The sequence below is a fragment of the Ambystoma mexicanum genome, chromosome 2p (assembly GCF_040938575.1).
Source record: "Ambystoma mexicanum isolate Mex_15411 chromosome 2p, UKY_AmexF1_1, whole genome shotgun sequence".
Classification (NCBI taxonomy): domain Eukaryota; kingdom Metazoa; phylum Chordata; class Amphibia; order Caudata; family Ambystomatidae; genus Ambystoma; species Ambystoma mexicanum.
This window is the reverse complement of record NC_090923.1, coordinates 1,209,913,814-1,209,931,365: the sequence shown is the minus strand read 5'-3', so window position 1 is coordinate 1,209,931,365 and position 17,552 is coordinate 1,209,913,814.

Below are 17,552 nucleotides of genomic sequence, written 5' to 3'. Positions count from 1 at the left end.
GTTTGCTTGGGGGGTGAGGGACAGGAGGCATAGTATTTGGTTGGGGGTGAGGACAGGGGGCATAGTGTTTGCTTGGGGGTGAGGGACAGGGGGCATAGTGTTTGCTTGGGGGGTGAGGGACAGGGGGCATAGTGTTTGCTTGGGGGGGTGAGGGGGACAGGGGGCATAGTGTTTGGTTGGGGGTGAGGGACAGGGGGCATAGTGTTTGCTTGGGGGGTGAGGGACAGGAGGCATAGTATTTGGTTGGGGGTGAGGACAGGGGGCATAGTGTTTGCTTGGGGGTGAGGGACAGGGGGCATAGTGTTTGCTTGGGGGGTGAGGGACAGGGGGCATAGTGTTTGCTTGGGGGGGTGAGGGGGACAGGGGGCATAGTGTTTGGTTGGGGGTGAGGGACAGGGGGCATAGTGTTTGCTTGGGGGGTGAGGGACAGGGGGCATAGTGTTTGGTTGGGGGTGAGGGACAGGGGGCATAGTGTTTGCTTGGGGGTGTGGGACAGGGGGCATAGTGTTTGCTTGGGGGGTGAGGGACAGGGGGCATAGTGTTTGCTTGGGGGGTGAGGGATAGGGGGCATAGTGTTTGCATGCAATAACTAAATCGAAATAAATTATAACAATGGAAAGTGTGTAGTACAAAATGTAAGTTTGAAATGCAATAAAAATAGTTACCCCTCAAAAACATATTCTTTTTCCATGTGTTTAATACAAATTGGGGGTTGAAAAAGCCTCCTGACATGTCCCGCCTACCGCCCCGCCCACTTTTACTTTTCGGCCCACTATAGCCCTCATGTAAGGTACTTTCGGCCCTCTGTCAAAATCAGTTGTGCACCCCTGCCTTAGAGGCTTCTGTCAGAATAGAATCTTTATGTTGGGCAAAGGCTAGGTGAAGGACGAGTTCTGCTTCTTCGATTTGTAAGACTGCTGTATCTTTTGGCTGTTTGTCTGCTTCGCAGAATCATTTTGTGCCCCTTTCTGTTTCCACTTGCTCCTATACTTCTCGGGGAAAAGGGAAGATGCATTCTCTAAAATCCCTTCTTCTCTCCTTCTCTAACAATGTAAGATTGTTTCTCATGGTTGTGGATCAAGATCTTTACATCCCCTCTATAATCAGGATATCATCCACCCCAACCATGACATCTAGTCTATATGTCTCCAGTCTAGCCCTGAATTGGAGGTTAGTCTAATGTAAATCCCATGTGGTGGTGCTAAAATTTGGCCTGTGGGAATTAGCTGTCTCTCCCCTGCGGGTATGGTAATCTTGGCGCTACTGTGCACATCAAAGCCGATAGACTCTTCAGCTGCCACAGTAGGTGCAGAGGCGTTCACACTTATTTATTTTAGTTATTGGGTATTTGTTATGTGCCTATGCAGCAAATGGTGTTTCAAGGCACCACAAGACAAAAAAGGGGGTGGGGGAAGAGAAATTAAGAAGAACAAAAAACAGTCCTACTAGGCCTTGTGTCACTCGGATCATGCAAGTGCAGTAACAAGAAGTGCAGGGCAGTGTGGACGCAGAAAGGAAGGCATGGTATCAACAATAGACAGACACAAGTGATCAAAGTTCAAGGGTGTTTATTAAACTGTATAGGTAGGTAGGAAAAATGCCTAATCTAAACCTAAATCTAAGATGGGAGCAAGCTGCGACCATCAAATAATAATAAGGCAGTCCTAGTGGCATCTTGTCAAATGAAAGGGCCTATACTGAAAGAAACGATTGCCAATCCTTACAACTAAATACAAAAAGAGTGTGGGATAGGGTCCATAAGAAAGAAAGAAGTGTTCACAAATGATACATCAGGATGCGGTAGCCAGGGGTCTCCCTTCCCCATGTGTTGAGCATGGGACAAGGCGGGACTCCGGAGCACAGCACACGCTCAAGCTTTCCTAGCACGAGACTACAGTTTTGGTCTCAGGTATCAGGACCTCTGGTGGTTAATTCTCTTTTCTACAAAAAGTATCTTGCCTCCGAGGACCTGATGTGTTCAAAATAATAAACAAAGAGTTCCTTTCGTATGTATGTGTCACACCGATGCGGCCATGGAAGCTATGGGCAAGATGGAGGCGCTATTAGGACTCTACGGCTTGTCTGTTAGCGGTCTAGCCTTTTTTTTTGCTACGGGCATATATGGAAGCCACGCCCCCCCCACGAGTCGCGTTGCAACTCGCTTTCGCTGACTTTTGTTTTAATCCGTACCAGTGCCTTCCTTGATTTCCTCCCGTTTCAGCATTTCCCCTTGCTGCTATATATTTTCGCAGCTGCCCTTTCCTTCTCGCCTGTTTGCGGTTCTCTCCTTTGCCTTCCTTGCATATCACTTTGTTTACGTTTTTTCCGGCTTTGTCCAGTTCTGCTTCAACTATCTGCTTCGAGCTGCCGCAGACCTGCCTTCCCCGGCGGCGGGGTTCCGACTTGTCGGCTTCCACCCGCTCGGGGTTACTTTCACTACATTTCCGTTCTCTCGCTCTCTCACCCTCTCGCACTCAAACTCATTCGTTCTCTCTCACTCTCTCTCACTCAGACTCCCTCGCGCTCTCTCACTCTCTCTCACTCATTCTCTCTTGTGCTCTCTCTCGTTCTGACTTCTCGTTCTCTCTGATCTTACCTGTTTCTCCGGGAGTACTTTTCCCATGCTTACTCTTCCTTGCCCACTTCCGTGTGTATTGCGGAGGTCCTCTACAGCGACTCTTCCTTACCTCTCCTTCCCGGGCTCCTTCCTCCAGAAAAGCCCCGCTATCCTTTGGATTTACAACCAAGATCATAGTAGAAAGTCCACACCTGCCTCTGGACCTTCAAATCTAACCGGCCATCGTCATCTGCAGCTACACAGGGTTTTTTCTGCCAATCAGGCTTTTTCCCTGTTTGAAGGAGCGGGCTCCCCAGAGTTCACTTGACTGTTTGTTCTATTAACGGTCAAAGTGGCCTCGGGAGGAGACCGTACCTATCTCTTTGAACGTAGGAAGGGTAAAGGATCTCTAAAGAAGGAAGGAGAAGAAGAAGAGAAACCTCCAAAGGATCGGAGAAGGAGGCAGAAGGTACTCAGCCACAGTGAAGACCCAGGTGAGGTGATCCCTGGGAAAGGAGCCTTGGGCAGTGACAGTATGTTGGATGATGGCTTTTCACCCCTGGATACCCTTGTTCTGGGCTCTGATCCCCAAAATGTTTCTATTGATATCAGGATCTTGGGTGATTAAGTATCTTGCTTCCGAGGGCCTGGTATATTCAAAATAAAATACAAAAGTCCCTTCTTGATTGCACTAGGGGTGATGATTGTTCAGCCCCAGATCGCCCTCTTCCGGGCTCAGACCCCTCTTGAATATCATCCTCCCTCCATCGGGTTCACTATGCCTTGTATGCAAACATTTTTATCAGTGACATTCACATATCGGTGGGTGACCGCTTTTCGCCCCTGGATCCCCCTCTTCTGGGCTCAGACCTTTCTTGAGAATACACTAGCAGTATTCCATGGGAATATCAGCAGCAGGCCCCTCGTGTAGTCTCTATGGCTCAATGTTATTGTGAAAATTGTGTTAAATGCCTGACACATAATGTTGGAAGAGCGGTACCTACAAGACTGTCTGCCCATCCAGTGCCGGAAGGTCCTTTCCTGTACGTGCAGGCAGACTTTGTACAGCTCTCCACTTGCATGAACTTTACCTATTTGGTTATAGTCGTCATGTTCCGTCAGTGGGTAGAGTCCTACCCATGTAGGACAGCAGACTCTACTACGATGGCAAAACGTTGTTGGCCCCGATTTGGACTGCTCCTCAGCATAGACAGCGACCGAGGCACCCATTTTACTGGTCAGGTTATTAAATAAGTGTACAAAGCCCTAGAAATAGCTCAGTAGTTCCATTGTGCTTCTCACCTCCAGTCTATCGCGCATGTAGAACATTGCAACATGGTCCTTAAATTGAGGTTGTCTGAAGTGTGTATAGAGAGGGTTGAAATGACCCCAAGCCCAGCCCCTGGCTCTGTTTGCCATGAACAATAATCTTCAGCATGAGCATATACTGTATCACATGAAATCCTCATAGGTCGTCACATGAGAATTGGAACTGCACCTCCAGCAGTTCCCCATATTTAAAGTTTGCCTTTAGAGGTTGATACGTTATGCCAAAAATGTTGCAAGTTAACTAGACTGTCCAATCTCTCCACGCTCATGGCGATCTGAGAACCCCTGACTGAACCAGCTGCAGAACCCTGCCACCCTCTACAGCCAGGAGATAAGATATTGGTGAAGATCTATCATCGGAAATCTACACTCCAGCCAAGGTGGCGCAGCTCGTGCCAGGTTCTCCTAACTACGCACTCTGGTGTTAAGTTTACTGGGATCTTTGCCTGGATCCATGCAGCACATTGCAGCAAGATCGCCACCCCAGCTGATGACACCACCACCACCATGGCTTGCGACCGATTTTCCTTGGTTTGGCTCCAGTTCCACCATGACCACAGACTCCTCCATCAGTGATGCTGTTGATCGTTCGTTTGCAAATGTCAGACGCTTCCAGTGCTGCTGAAACAGAACAGCCAGTACCAGAAGATTAGGGCGCGGCCCTTGATTGACCAGTATGATCACGTGCTAAATCAGGACCCACAGCTTCTGAACGTCTTCCACACAGTGAGGGCCATGCAGAAGCTATTTCTAAGGCTCCTTTGTCAGTCGGTCAAAGCCCTGGAGGGAATGACCTTGATTCCGACCCCACATCTGGTGTCCCACCTTCAGTGCCTGACCCCCTGGATCTAACAACAGAGCCCCCAAAAGGTAAGTTTTGCTATTCCGTGGAACAGTTCCTGAGAACAGGTAGCTCTGAACAAAGTAACCACTGGCCAAGTCACTCACCACTGGATTTGTCCCCTCTATGACAATGTATCCCCCTGAGGCACTGGCAAAGAGTGGATGCCACCACTGTTGACCAATACCTGCAAGGTACGGCCCCTGTTGGTATCACCTGCTGGTCATTTATTTTGTGTTGATGACCCTCATATGTACGTGGCTCTGGTATTTTGGATACCTCTAGTCAGAACATTTAGTTGGAACATTCGATTACGAACTATGGACTAAGGATTTCTTCATTCTATACCGGATTTCTGTTGGAACATTTGTACAGTGACATTTATTTTGCTGCAACTTTGCTGAGCCTGTAAAACATTCAACTGAAAGCTCTGGTCTAGCGAGTTTATATTACTTGTGTCCTGTGCTTCACCTGCTCTGATGAACTGAATAGAACTTTAGCTTCAAGCAATTAACTTTTTTGCTTTGTTGCCGTGACTGGATTCGTGAATTTGGATATTTGAGGATTGATCCAAGTATTGTGATGAACCTGAAGGTGTCTCCCTAGCTAGTCCCTGTGGATCTGTTATCCAAGTGGCCAGGACACGGCTAGCCCTATTGGATCTAGTTCCTGGGGGTGGACAAGTGAGGGAGGATCACCTGGATGGGGGTCCTCGGGGAGTGGCAGTGGGACACCGACAGGTGAGATGCAGTATCCCCCATCTTCCAACACCTTTTCCCCATCCTACCATGTAGGACATTCAGAAACAATGCCCCCCCTTTTTCCACACAAACATTTTCGCACACCACAAAAGACAACGGACTAACACCCGAGCCATTTACCTGACATGTCCCAATACAAGGATCAGGCAAAGTCAGGCAATTGAGCAGAATCACATACACCTGATGGCCCTTTCCCTTCCCCACAAGCATAAAAGGTGGACTGCATGATGAGAGAGCTATCCAAGCATGGCAGTTCAAGAGGAGGAGAAAAGCAGCGAGAACCAAAGGGGTGACAAGGAGAGAAATGATCTGACCCTTTCTGACCATACCTGTGAATCCTCCGCAGAAGGAAGCATAAGACCGCCCAAGATAGCCCAAGTGTGTTGCAGCAGATGTCATCGGTAAATGGACAGAGGGAGCAGAGGCGTAGACAGGGTAGGACCTGAGCGGGCAAGGACCACCCAAAATCTGTAAATGCCCACTTAGCAGTACTGAGTGCACATTTACAGATGTTAATGCCGCTGCGGTGGGCCCAAGTACATACGCTTTAAACCCCACTTGTTAGACAATCCAAGATGCGCCTCTGAGAGGGAGATGCCTGCTACTGTGATACCGTCCTTAACTCCAGATACAAGTAAAGCCAAGCGGTTCATCACAGCCGGTGAGTCAAGGGGAGAACTGATAAGTAACTGAACTGTGTTGAATGAAAGTCGAAAAGTGGCAAAGTATGAAAAGTACAAAGAACTGTGAACATTGAGGGAAGGCCCGCTGCAGAGGGGGTCTGGCACCAAGTGGGTGCTCACCTGAGAGACTCAGGCTAATGCTGTGTTTGTTGAACTGCTGATACCAGAAGGCCCAGGAGAGTCACAAGGAGGCTCTGGGAGAGCAGCAAGGAAAACGTCAAAGTGGTCATACAGGGGTCTAGCAGATAACACCCTGTATAGTCGAAAGTCTTTGACCTGCACGTAATTCGATAACTAAGGGAGGTGAATCCCGCATAGTGAACTCAAGGAAATAATTGTGTAAAAGGAAAGAATTGGCAAGAGTGAACCCGGCGGAGGGATGGCAATTAGAACGGGGCGAAGTCTGAAGTCCCAATGAACAGTCTGTTGACGAAAGTGAACGCGGCAGAGGGGTGTCCACAGAGAACTGTTTAAAATGACATTAGGATTCGTGAGTGTCACAGGTGAAATTGTTCTGAAAACCCATAGTGAACCAAACAGAGGGAGGCTGAGATTTGAGAAGGGTCTGAGCCCAGAAGAGGGAGATCCAAGGGTGAAAAGCTGTCACCCAAAGAACTGTGAATCCAAAAGAGGAAAGCATGTGAATGAGAGCCAGAGTGAACCCGATGGAGGGAGCAAAACATTCAAGAGGGGTCTAAGCCCAGAAGAGAAAGACTCAGGGGTGAAGAATCGTCACGTCAAGTACAGTCTGAAAGGAACTTTTCATTTGTTATTTGAACCTATCAGGTCCTCGGAAGTAGGAGAAAAAACCTTGGAAGGTCCTGATATTGATAAAAACTGTTTGAGGGGTCTGCGCCCAGAAGAGGGGGTTCCAGGGGTGTTATTTGTGAAATCCATCAGATCCACGGAGGCAAATGGCTTTTTTGTATAGAAAAGAGACTTAATCACTGAAGGTCCTGATACGTGAAGCGGATCTGTCGTCCCAGGCTGGGAAAGCTCGAAAGTGTGCTGTGCTCAGGACTCCCACATTGTCCCATGCTCAGAACATGGGTAAGGGGGACCCCCCGCTAACACATCCTGACTTATCATTTGTGAACACTTCTTTCTTTCTTGTGAACTTATCCCACACTCGTTTTGTATTTAGCGTAAGGATTGGAAATATGTTTTTTCTTAGTATAGGCCCTTTTATTTGACACAATGCCACTAGGACTGCCTTATTATTATTTGATGGTTGCACCTTGCTCCCATCTTAGATTTAGGTTTAGATTAGGCATTTTTCCAACCTACCTATACAGTTTAATGAACACCCTTGAACTGTGATCACTTCTGTCTGTCTATTCTTGATACCATGCCTTCCTTACAGTATACACAATGTCTGGCTATACCTCTGTTATTATCATTGTCAGAATACTGATATATTGCAATTTTAATGTGATTGCTGCATTCCACACTACTTGTAAAGAAAACGATGGTCCCTCTGTACATCCTTGGGTTCAAAGTGTAAACACTTACCTGCACCTCTCTGGGCAGTATGTCTGCATTTTTAATCTTACTGAATGCTGGGTCTGTGCTCATCTGCCTCATGATTTATCCTCCAAGTTCCCTATTGCTGCCATCCCCTTCCAGTAGGGGGATATCTGTTTGGATCTTATGTTGGTCACCCAATCCCAAGGCCCAGGACCCTGTAGAGATGCACATTCACATTTCGGTTCCACCAGTCCTCTGAATTTTCCCACTCCAGACCAGGTACGAACCAAACCAGCAGCACACCACCTTTCCTCCCTGGCAACTGGCCTTGTATGTTATACTAACCCATGTCCTCTGTTCTTTCTAACTAGCAAATGTCATTATTACTTGTCCACAAACTTCAGTGTAGTGATCAACAATGTCCCGTTTGCCTTTGATCCTAATTTTTCATTTTCCCAGTCTAGGTACGCTATGTATTCTGGAACTAATTTCATTTGTGGGGACAAGGCTTACCCCTGGCTGCCCATTAATTGGAGAGGGAGTTGTTACATGGGGTATGTTCTTCCTGCAGTGTGTCATACCCCTACCATTCCAGTACAGTCTTGCCCCAGAATTATCACTGCCTGGGAAGATTTTCTTGCTGGGGTAGGGTATCTCATACAGGCCCTTGTGATTGTCGGGGTGGGCAAAGAGGGTCCGCCTTATTGCGAAGAATTAATGTTGCGTACACCATATTGATGATGACAGCAAAACTTGGATAGTGTTGCAAATCCATATGAATCACGTAGGAAGATGCAATATTAAAACTGTAAATACAACATGAACACAAACTCACACAGGAGGGGTTTTTTTCTTTCAATGATTAGTTGTTACACAGGCATTCTAAAAGTAACAGGAACATTGTTTACGGGAAAGAGAATTGGTTACCGAGTAATGAGGTTGTACGAACAGGGCAAGGTTGACGGTCCTTGCAAGAGAACAGGTGTTATCTGGCCCTTTGTGTCACAATCTTCAGAGGGGATTAGTAATTTGTTTGGTGGTAGTAAACAAGGTCTCACAGTTAAGTAGTTTTTCAGGTCATCAGAGATTTTGTGGCCGCATAGATTAGATGAAGTTGCCAGAAGTCTGTGGAGTGGAGATGGCTATCTATAGTTCAAGGAAAATAATGTTTAAGCAGACCTTTCGCCATTTGCTAAAATATGTCAGCGAGACCATGTGCAATCATACATAAAGTTAAAGGTCTTAGGCCACTTATCGCTAGCAATTAATTATGTTTTCAATACTAATGTTTAAACCATGCACCTACATCACAACATACTATAATGAAACCCATGAAGAGGTGTGTTTTGAATATGATCTGAAGATAATAATGAAGATAAGCCTGACCAATGAAAATGGATGTATTGGGGAAGGATGGGATTTCTTTGAAGAGGTTTTGTTCAGTCATATTTGGGGGTTTTGGGTGTTAATAAAAGTGTGAGGAGTGTTTTTTATTGTTGCAATAGTATATCAACTGCCAACTGATGTTGTATTGTTGAGACTTTGGTTAGTTTGGCCCTGCAATATCATCTAACCGCTCCCCGGAGCTTTGTACAATAAACTTGCTTTATGTACAACTGTGTACTTGCTTCTTAAGTGGTGGGCCTGTTTTGGGTTAGGTTGATTAAAGGTACACCCCCACAGGATCAAGATAAACAGAGACCACCTTACGCATTGTTATGGTTGGTAGAAGATATTGCAAATGTAAATGCTTGCGAATCACAGGCAACAACCATGGTGAGGGCAGAGACACAATTTGATAAAGTCCCAGCGATGGATAAGAAGGGCTCATCGAAATCTCCACGGGGGACCCATCCCTCCTTGTGAACTGCTGCAAGTGTATCTACATTGAGCATACAAGGAGATGCACATACTAACTGTAGAAATGTTGATTATCCCTACCCCGACCCGTTGGTAGAATGGAGGGAGCTTAATTTGATTTGTACTTTTAAAGGAAAAAATCATAGTAAAAAAACTCATAAACGATAGCTCATTAGTATTTTGCATAACATTTTGAGGGTTTCAAATATTTCCTTTAAGATCTTTACTTTGGCCTGAATTTTATCTGACTGTATGTACTGTGGTGGCTGGAGCATGCGATTCGGTTTCAATAATCCATACTTAAGGCACTGTCTACTACAGTGCTGGGAAGCTCTTGCAGACAATGGAATTGAGGTATTCTTGGATGGTAAGGCAAGGCGTTGTTATCGACATGATGCATGGCATGAAGCCTTGTCTTTTATTAACCAGACAGATTTTAGAGGTTCAGCCAGTTCTCTCACGCCCTTTTTAATACACCTATTCTTGATATGCCCCCTGCAATGTTAGACCCATTTCTTCATTAACAAGGTAGTATGGTAACTTTATCGAGGCATGCCTCAGACTCAGTCTTCAATTGCATAAAGTTAGTTGCCCCGACTCAGGGGTAACACACAGTATGTAGAGGCTACAGAGCCATAAAGCTTGAGTATAATTTCCTGGAACATTGCTGGTTTGAGTGGAAAGTCCTCGACGCAGACTGGCTATCTTTTATTTGTGCGTACAATATTGTTTGTTTCCAGGAAACTTGGGCATTGACGGCTATTACTCTGAGGGGGCTACACTTGTTTTACGGCGTTTGCAAGGAAAAGTTCCATGGGACACTCCAAAGACGGTACATCCACTTGGTTTCGCTCAGAGGTGCCGTTTGATATTAAGCAACACCCAAGCGACCAGGATGTTCTTATGTCCTTTTTACTCAAGGGATGTAATATTGATTTAAATCTAAGAGTTTTAAAATGTTTACTTGCCACCTAAAGTTAATATTGCAAAAGATAAAGCCGTACGTGAAGTACTAGAGCAATCGTTGTCACTAAACCACAGAGAGTATATTTTAATTGTTGGCGATAATAAAGCGTAGTTAGAGCCTTCTGCTGGCTTAGATGAAGAGACTAGAACTCTGGGGGAAATATGTGGGATACCCAGTAGCATGACATTTTCCCCTATAGTTGATGCTCGAGGAATCTTGGTAAGAGGTATCTGCAGAGAACATGCTCTCTTTGAATTAAATGGCAGGATGGCCGATGACCGCCCCATGGGCCCCACATTTACGAGGGGCGCTCATGTCTCCACAATTGATTATTGTTTCGTGGATTGCAATTTATTCCTCAAAATTGACAGTTTCAAGATCCTAAATAGGCTGGCGAGTGAGCACTTCCCTTTAATTATCAAGTTAAGTTTGAGGAGGTGACTAAACTGTTGCTTGAGTTGGGTTTGCAAGGAGGAGGCACAGCAGGATAAAGAAGGTGTGGCATGGTGGAATTTAGGGAGTTTATTCATTCACACACAATGAATCAAATTAGGGATTTAATATTGACCAACGAGCCCCTTGGTAGGGGAGTTGTCTGGAAGTATTATGAGTTTATTGATTTGACTCACTGTATGAACACCTCTGTTAGGCAGCATACTACCCTGAAAAATTGTAGCTCAAGGGACACTCTGTGGTATGATCTGGAGTGCAGATCCACGAAGACAACACTGTATATGATGAACAGGGAGAAAGTGAACTACGGGGGAAAGAAATTAGTAAAACAGAAGAAAACAGCATACACTGTGAAAAAGTGGGACCTAATGGAACAGGCAGTGCTGACTAACAACAGCAAACTATTTTGGAAAATGGTGGCAAAGGTTTTGAAGGTCCGCAGGAGACGGAGAAGTTCCCAATTTCATCTTTAAAATGGAAGGACCATTATCAGAAGGTGTTTCATAATGATAAACTGAATATACCCCAGCTGATTTGGATATCCGTTGGCTCACTGCTGTCGCTTCGTTTGTGCCGTATGACATAGGATTATAAAAATGAACACGATAAGCTTGATCATTGATTGTCCTGGGTTGATTGTAGAAAGTGTTATCTATTTGTGGAGCTGCAATTTCACAGTTTGCTGTGTTGCGCTTGCTGGCCAGATATTGCTGTAGCATTGCGGTCAGCAAATGAACTTCTGATTATGCCAGTCATAGGCGTTTGATACGAATCCGGCACTTCTTGCTGAATGATGGCATCAGCTGGCAATTCCTGGGGTACCCACGTTACACTTTTAGAGGAGGAGCCTCCCGCCTGTAGTATCAATAGGGCCACGCAGCTGAGTTTGCCGGAACGAGCCATCGTCTTGTACGGAGGTGACCGTTGTATGCCCCGTTGTGGGGCATGCTTGCCTAATGATGTCATTTGGTCAATATTTTGCATGGACAACTGAGACTTCATGTGTGGCATGAATATCATGACCAAGGAGCCATGACATGATCTTGGTTTTCTGTAAGGGTAAAGGAGGTTTGCCGAAGGCATAAGAGAGCTGACGCGGTGACCCCTATGTCACCTCTGAGGTTTTAACAGTCAGAATGTCAGGATTATGCTTAGGTGTTTCCACTGAAATTTCCTCATCATGTACCGTGAGCAGTGATAAGCTTAAAGAAATGTATGTCTCGGCACAAAGGATGCCCTGGTGGTCCTAAACAATTGGTGCTGTTTCCAGCACCCGAGTAGTTTAGTCAATTGGCCTCATTACACGGTAGGCGGTAAGGGTTTACCGGTACCGGTATTTTACCGGTACCGGTAAATCCTTACCGCCTTACTACGAGGTCCCTTTGCGGGTTGGGGAATTTAACGCCTGCTTTTTGCAGGCGTTAAAAATCCAACCCGCAAAGGGACCAGGGAGCTAATTACGGTACCGCAATTCGTGGTACCGTAATTAGCACCTTCCCCATTCCCATTATGCCCTATGGGGCAAAAATGGGAATGGGGAAGGGCAATGGAGGAAGGAGGAATTACCGCCTTCCCAACCTTGGAATAGGGCGGTAATTCTCCTTTCCTCCAAGGCGGTACCGGTAAATTACCGGCATGAACCATGGCGCTAATAGCGCCATGGTTTACCGCCTACCGTGTAATGAGGCCCAATGTCCGGTTGAGTAGTTATGTCCAGCGGAGCTATTGATGATTATCCTGAACGCTGACCATTTGTTTAGAGGCCTCATCATATGGGTGCACAATGACATCAACAACTCTTGCAAGAATATGTTTTAATTCTTGCTGCTCCTTAGCCATGCTGGAACATAGAACCAAAAAGGCCTCTATTGATGCAGCCAGCGCGTAGTGACACATCCACTGCCTGAGCCCGAACTGATAAAGTAGAATATACAGAAGTCTCAGGATCGTGGTCACTTTCACTATCGCTATCAGAGGAGCTTGAAGAACTTGACGTTGAAACCATTTGCTCAAGATCAGGGGTAACTGATAGCTGTGTGCCAATAACATTGTCATAGTTTGTGGAAGAGTTCAAAGCTCTGCTGGCGAGCCCCAGTGAGTGTCTCCGAAGGTCTAAACATAGATTAAGTAATGAGTTGTTATTGTCAATGCAAGGAGATCGTGCAACATTTTCCTCCGGTGTGGGGATGTTAGTATTGGTGTTATCATTAGATTTGGTAAATAGACTATGGCAGTCACTTCTGTTGGGGGTAGGGTTCCATAATAACCTGTGATTTTGCTTTGTGACGCTGTTGCACCCGCCTGTTTATCTTTTTTCGTACGGGGCGCACCATTTGATTCCAATTGTGTTTCCCCATCTAGAGGTCTCCTTAAGCGTTTAGTCGCATGCGCACCGGTGCTACGTAAGCAGAACTTTGAGCTACGGCTGGATTTCATATTTTTACACAGACTCGCATTAAGGAAAAAGGTACTCACCGGTCCTTACTGTGATCACTCATGGCAAACTGATCGTACCAAAGGGATTAGAAAAAGGCCAAAAGGGGGAGCGGCTAGGTCGCCGGTCGTCCCCAGTAGACCACAGTAAACCACTCCTCAGCCACACTTTGTGCCGTGCGGTGACCAATGCTTAGTAGTCTCTGTTTCCTGATAGTGGGTAACGGCTCCTTCTCCACACCAACAAAACAGAAAGCAGACACACATTGACAGCAAAGCACCATGGTAAATTACTCATAAGCCACTCTCTGCGCCGCGCTCCGGGCGGTAACTGATGTTTAGTAATCTCTGTTTCCTTATAGTGGCCAACGGCTCCTCCTCCACACACAACAAAACAGAAAGCAGACTCTCCTTCACAGTGAAGCGCCACAGTAAACCACTGCTCAGCCACTCTCGGTGCCACGCTCTGCACATTGACTGATGTTTAGTAGCCTCTGTTTCCAGATAATGGGCAACGGCTCCTCCTCCACACCAACAAAACAGAAACCAGACTCACCTTCACAGTGAAGCACCACAGTAAACCACTGCCCAGCCACTCTCGGTGCCACGCTCCGTGCAGTGACTGATGTTTAGTAGCCTCTGTTTCCAGATAATGGGCAACAGCCCCTCCTCCACACCAACAAAACAGAAACCAGACTCACCACATGTGATTTCATCACATACCCTTTCCCTTATGCTTCCAATCCCCCAGGTATGTCCTCCTGAGGAAGAATATTACTTCCCAACTCTTTCCCGTTGATGCAATAGTTCGATCTCTCTGGCATAGCCTGGGTGTTACCACACTCAGAGGGACAGGTCAGATGTCTCCCTGATTTTGCTTCACCCTTCACCCTCTCATCCAAGACAGGTAGCGTGTCATTTATTCAATCTCAACTGGTTTTGGGTTTTCTAACCTAGCTAGGGCATGGGTCTGGTCTATCTAGAGATGGAAAAGGGGAGATCTGTACCTAACACTACGTGTCCGAGCAGCCCTAGCATCATGGCCACCCCCAAGGACACCGGTGATCCATACACTCCAAGATCTATTCTGGCCTTGAGGTACACCTCCTGGTTCCCGTGGGTGCTAATAGTTTGTACGGTCAGGTTATAATTGTTTGCAGTATACCAGGTGTCTCTACATTAGGTACTCTTCAATGTTTCCCTGGGCTGGCATGCCTTCCCCGAGATCAAGGACCTCTTCTACCTCTGGAGCTGAAACAGCCTAGGAGTGTAAGTCTACCCCTTGTGTTAGGATTCCGATACATAAAGCTTGTGTGCACGGGCTCCTCTGGGTAAGATCCTGGACAGACCTGACCTATATGGCATGTGCTGCCATAGGCATAGCACCTCCCCTTAAGTGTTTCCATACTCTCTGGGGTATGAAGCCCTTCTCTTTTCTCTCCCCCCACCTCCCCAAAGTGGTTGGATGTGGTCCCTTTCGAACATCACCAGTAGTACCCCATGGTTCAACTCCCCCGTGGCCTGGGGAGAGCCCTGGTCCAGTTTCCTTGAAGTTTGAGGTAAAGTCCCTTCTCACCTGGGCATGTTGATATTGGGATCTCAACCAAAGTTTCCCCCAGTAGTCACAGATCCTGGAGCATAGGCCCCTTGCTGCCTACTTGCTATTTGGATGGCGTATTCTGTGGGGGCTGGTAACATTATATTACTACTTGCTGAAGATAGGAGGGGTAGGGAGCTGGGAAATTGTTCCAGAATATGTGTTTTTATGTGTTCCAGATTCAGACCCATCAGCCATTTGTTAAACTAGTCCTGAACCCGATACAAGAGCTGCAGTAGGTTATCTATGGGTTTAGGTTGGGGATCGCTTAACTTTTGGTTATGATATTTAAGGTTCTGTCGAGGTCTCTGCAAAATGTCTTATTCAACTTAATTGCATGTGGTCATCCCATAGGGATACAGGGCCTGATACGCTGCCTGGCATTCCCCATTTCGACAATGGGGCAACCCCAGCATGTTCTATCCCACCCTGAGGCATTTTCTGTGGCAGTGTTGAAAGTTAGTGAAGAAGGCCTTAATATCTTCCTTCCCTACACATTTGTGTAGTACTGTAAGTAGCAATTCAGCAGTGTGTGTGTGCGCTGGGTGACTCCTGTTTTTAATTCTTCTATTACTTTTAACTGTCTGGTGACTATTCCTTGCAAGATTTTCGCTACTATAGCACAGGCTCCCTTACACCCAACTTCTGTTTCTTCTCTGCCCTCTATTTCATATAGATGTACCTGTAAGATTTTGTGAGTGCGGTCCTCAACTAGAAGGTTTGTTCTTTTCACCTTAACCTGCGAAGGACGAGCTGCGCAAGGGGGAATGAGGGTAGCATAAGGTTGGGAGAGTAGGAAGGGTCTAATCCCCATAAGATTCTTCGAATCCCGCCAGGGTATATAATCATTGGGCCTCATTCCGAGTATGGCGCTAACCAATGGCGCTATTAACGCCTTGGTTGATGCCGTAAACGGACCGGCAGCGCCTTGGTGGATGGCGGAATCACCGCCCCATTCCAAGGTTGGCGGGGCGGTAATTCCCCATTCACCAAGGCTCTTCCTCATTCCCAAATGAGCCCCCATAGGGCTCAATGGTAATGGGGAAGATGCAAATAACGGTGACCGTTCATTACGGTACCGTTATTGGCTTGGAGGCCCCTTTGCGCCCTTGACTATAACACCTGCTCAAAGCAGGCGTTAAGGGCGTGGGCGCAGAGGGAACTCGGAGTATGGCGGTAAGGGATTACCGCCACCGGTCTCGTTACCGGTGGCCGCTATCCCTTACCGCCATAATTGTCTCTTCCTGGAGGGATTGGCCTTCACTGTTTGGGGATTTCCTCAGACTGTGAATCTTGTTCTCCCGCCACTGGTGGAATGTTTTCCTTGCAGGATGTGAAAGGAGAAGACAACTTAGAAGTCTTATATTACGGCAGAGGGATCAACAAAGGACCTGTGGCTCAGGTTGGGGTTCACATGTATTTGGTTCAAAACCCAAGGAAGGTTGGAGGACGGTTAACCAAATGAAAATAAGTCTACTAAAAAGATTGTGAAGGTTCAGCAGTAACCAAAACAAGTGCAAATAATGTTTATATATTCTGGAGCTGGTCTCCTGCTAGCGCTGTGGTCCTAAATCCCAGACGTCTAACAGTTTGAGAAGAGCACTTACTCTCTAGCCCGATGTGTTCAGCCACTCACAATTTAGTCATTTATTAGGATTTATAAATGGCTTTCGCCAAAAGTGCGGCACAACAAAGTAATAATAAAGGGTAGCAACATCAAAGTATTTTCCCTTTAAGTGCCGAGGACGAGTATGCGCGTCCTTTTCGCATGGACTTGCATAATAGCCTGGCACTTACGGCAGGAGGATTCAATATTATGAAGGAGTGGACAGACAGGACATAAAAGCAGAACTGGAGACTGGCTTCACAAGAAAGCAAACAAGAGATTCAAAGGGAGGGAGAACTAAAAGAATGAGGGGGGAACAAGCAGAGAAGTTGACCAGCAGAGTTACAAATGGACTGGAGAGGAGAAAGAGCATAAGCAGTGCGACCCAAGAAAAGATAGAACTTTAGTCGCGACATGAACAAAATAGAAAGGACATATGAATTTTAGTAGAAGAAAAGGTCAGAAAAGGCCGGACTTTCCGAATATTCTGAAGCTGAAAGCAACAGAAACCTGCACGAAAAGAGATGCGATATGGGCAAGAGAGAGACGGGTAACAAATAACACCAGCATTCCAGGGAAATGAAGACAGGGCAAGCTCATCAGAAGGGGGAAGAATAAAAAGAGTGAGGTGACACCACTTAGGGGAAGGAGCAGAATACAAATAGAATTTCAGTTACTGTAGGGTTGGGATGAAGGGAGTGAGAAAACAGCCATTGCTTAATAGGAGATAGCTAATTGGAGAGAGTTGAATGGAGATGACAAGAAAAGGTAGAGAAAGAAATTAGAACTTGTGAGTTGCCTGCATAGAAATGACAGCGGATGCCAAAAGAGAATCTAATAGAGGAAAGGAGAATTGTATAGGGTAAAGGAAAGAGCCTTGCGCCACACCAAAGCATAAAGGAACCCTAACCGAATGAATGCGTGGCCTAGGAAAACGAGTAAGACCAGTTGGAGATAAGACACATACAAAGACTGAGTGGAACCCAAAATTGCAACAG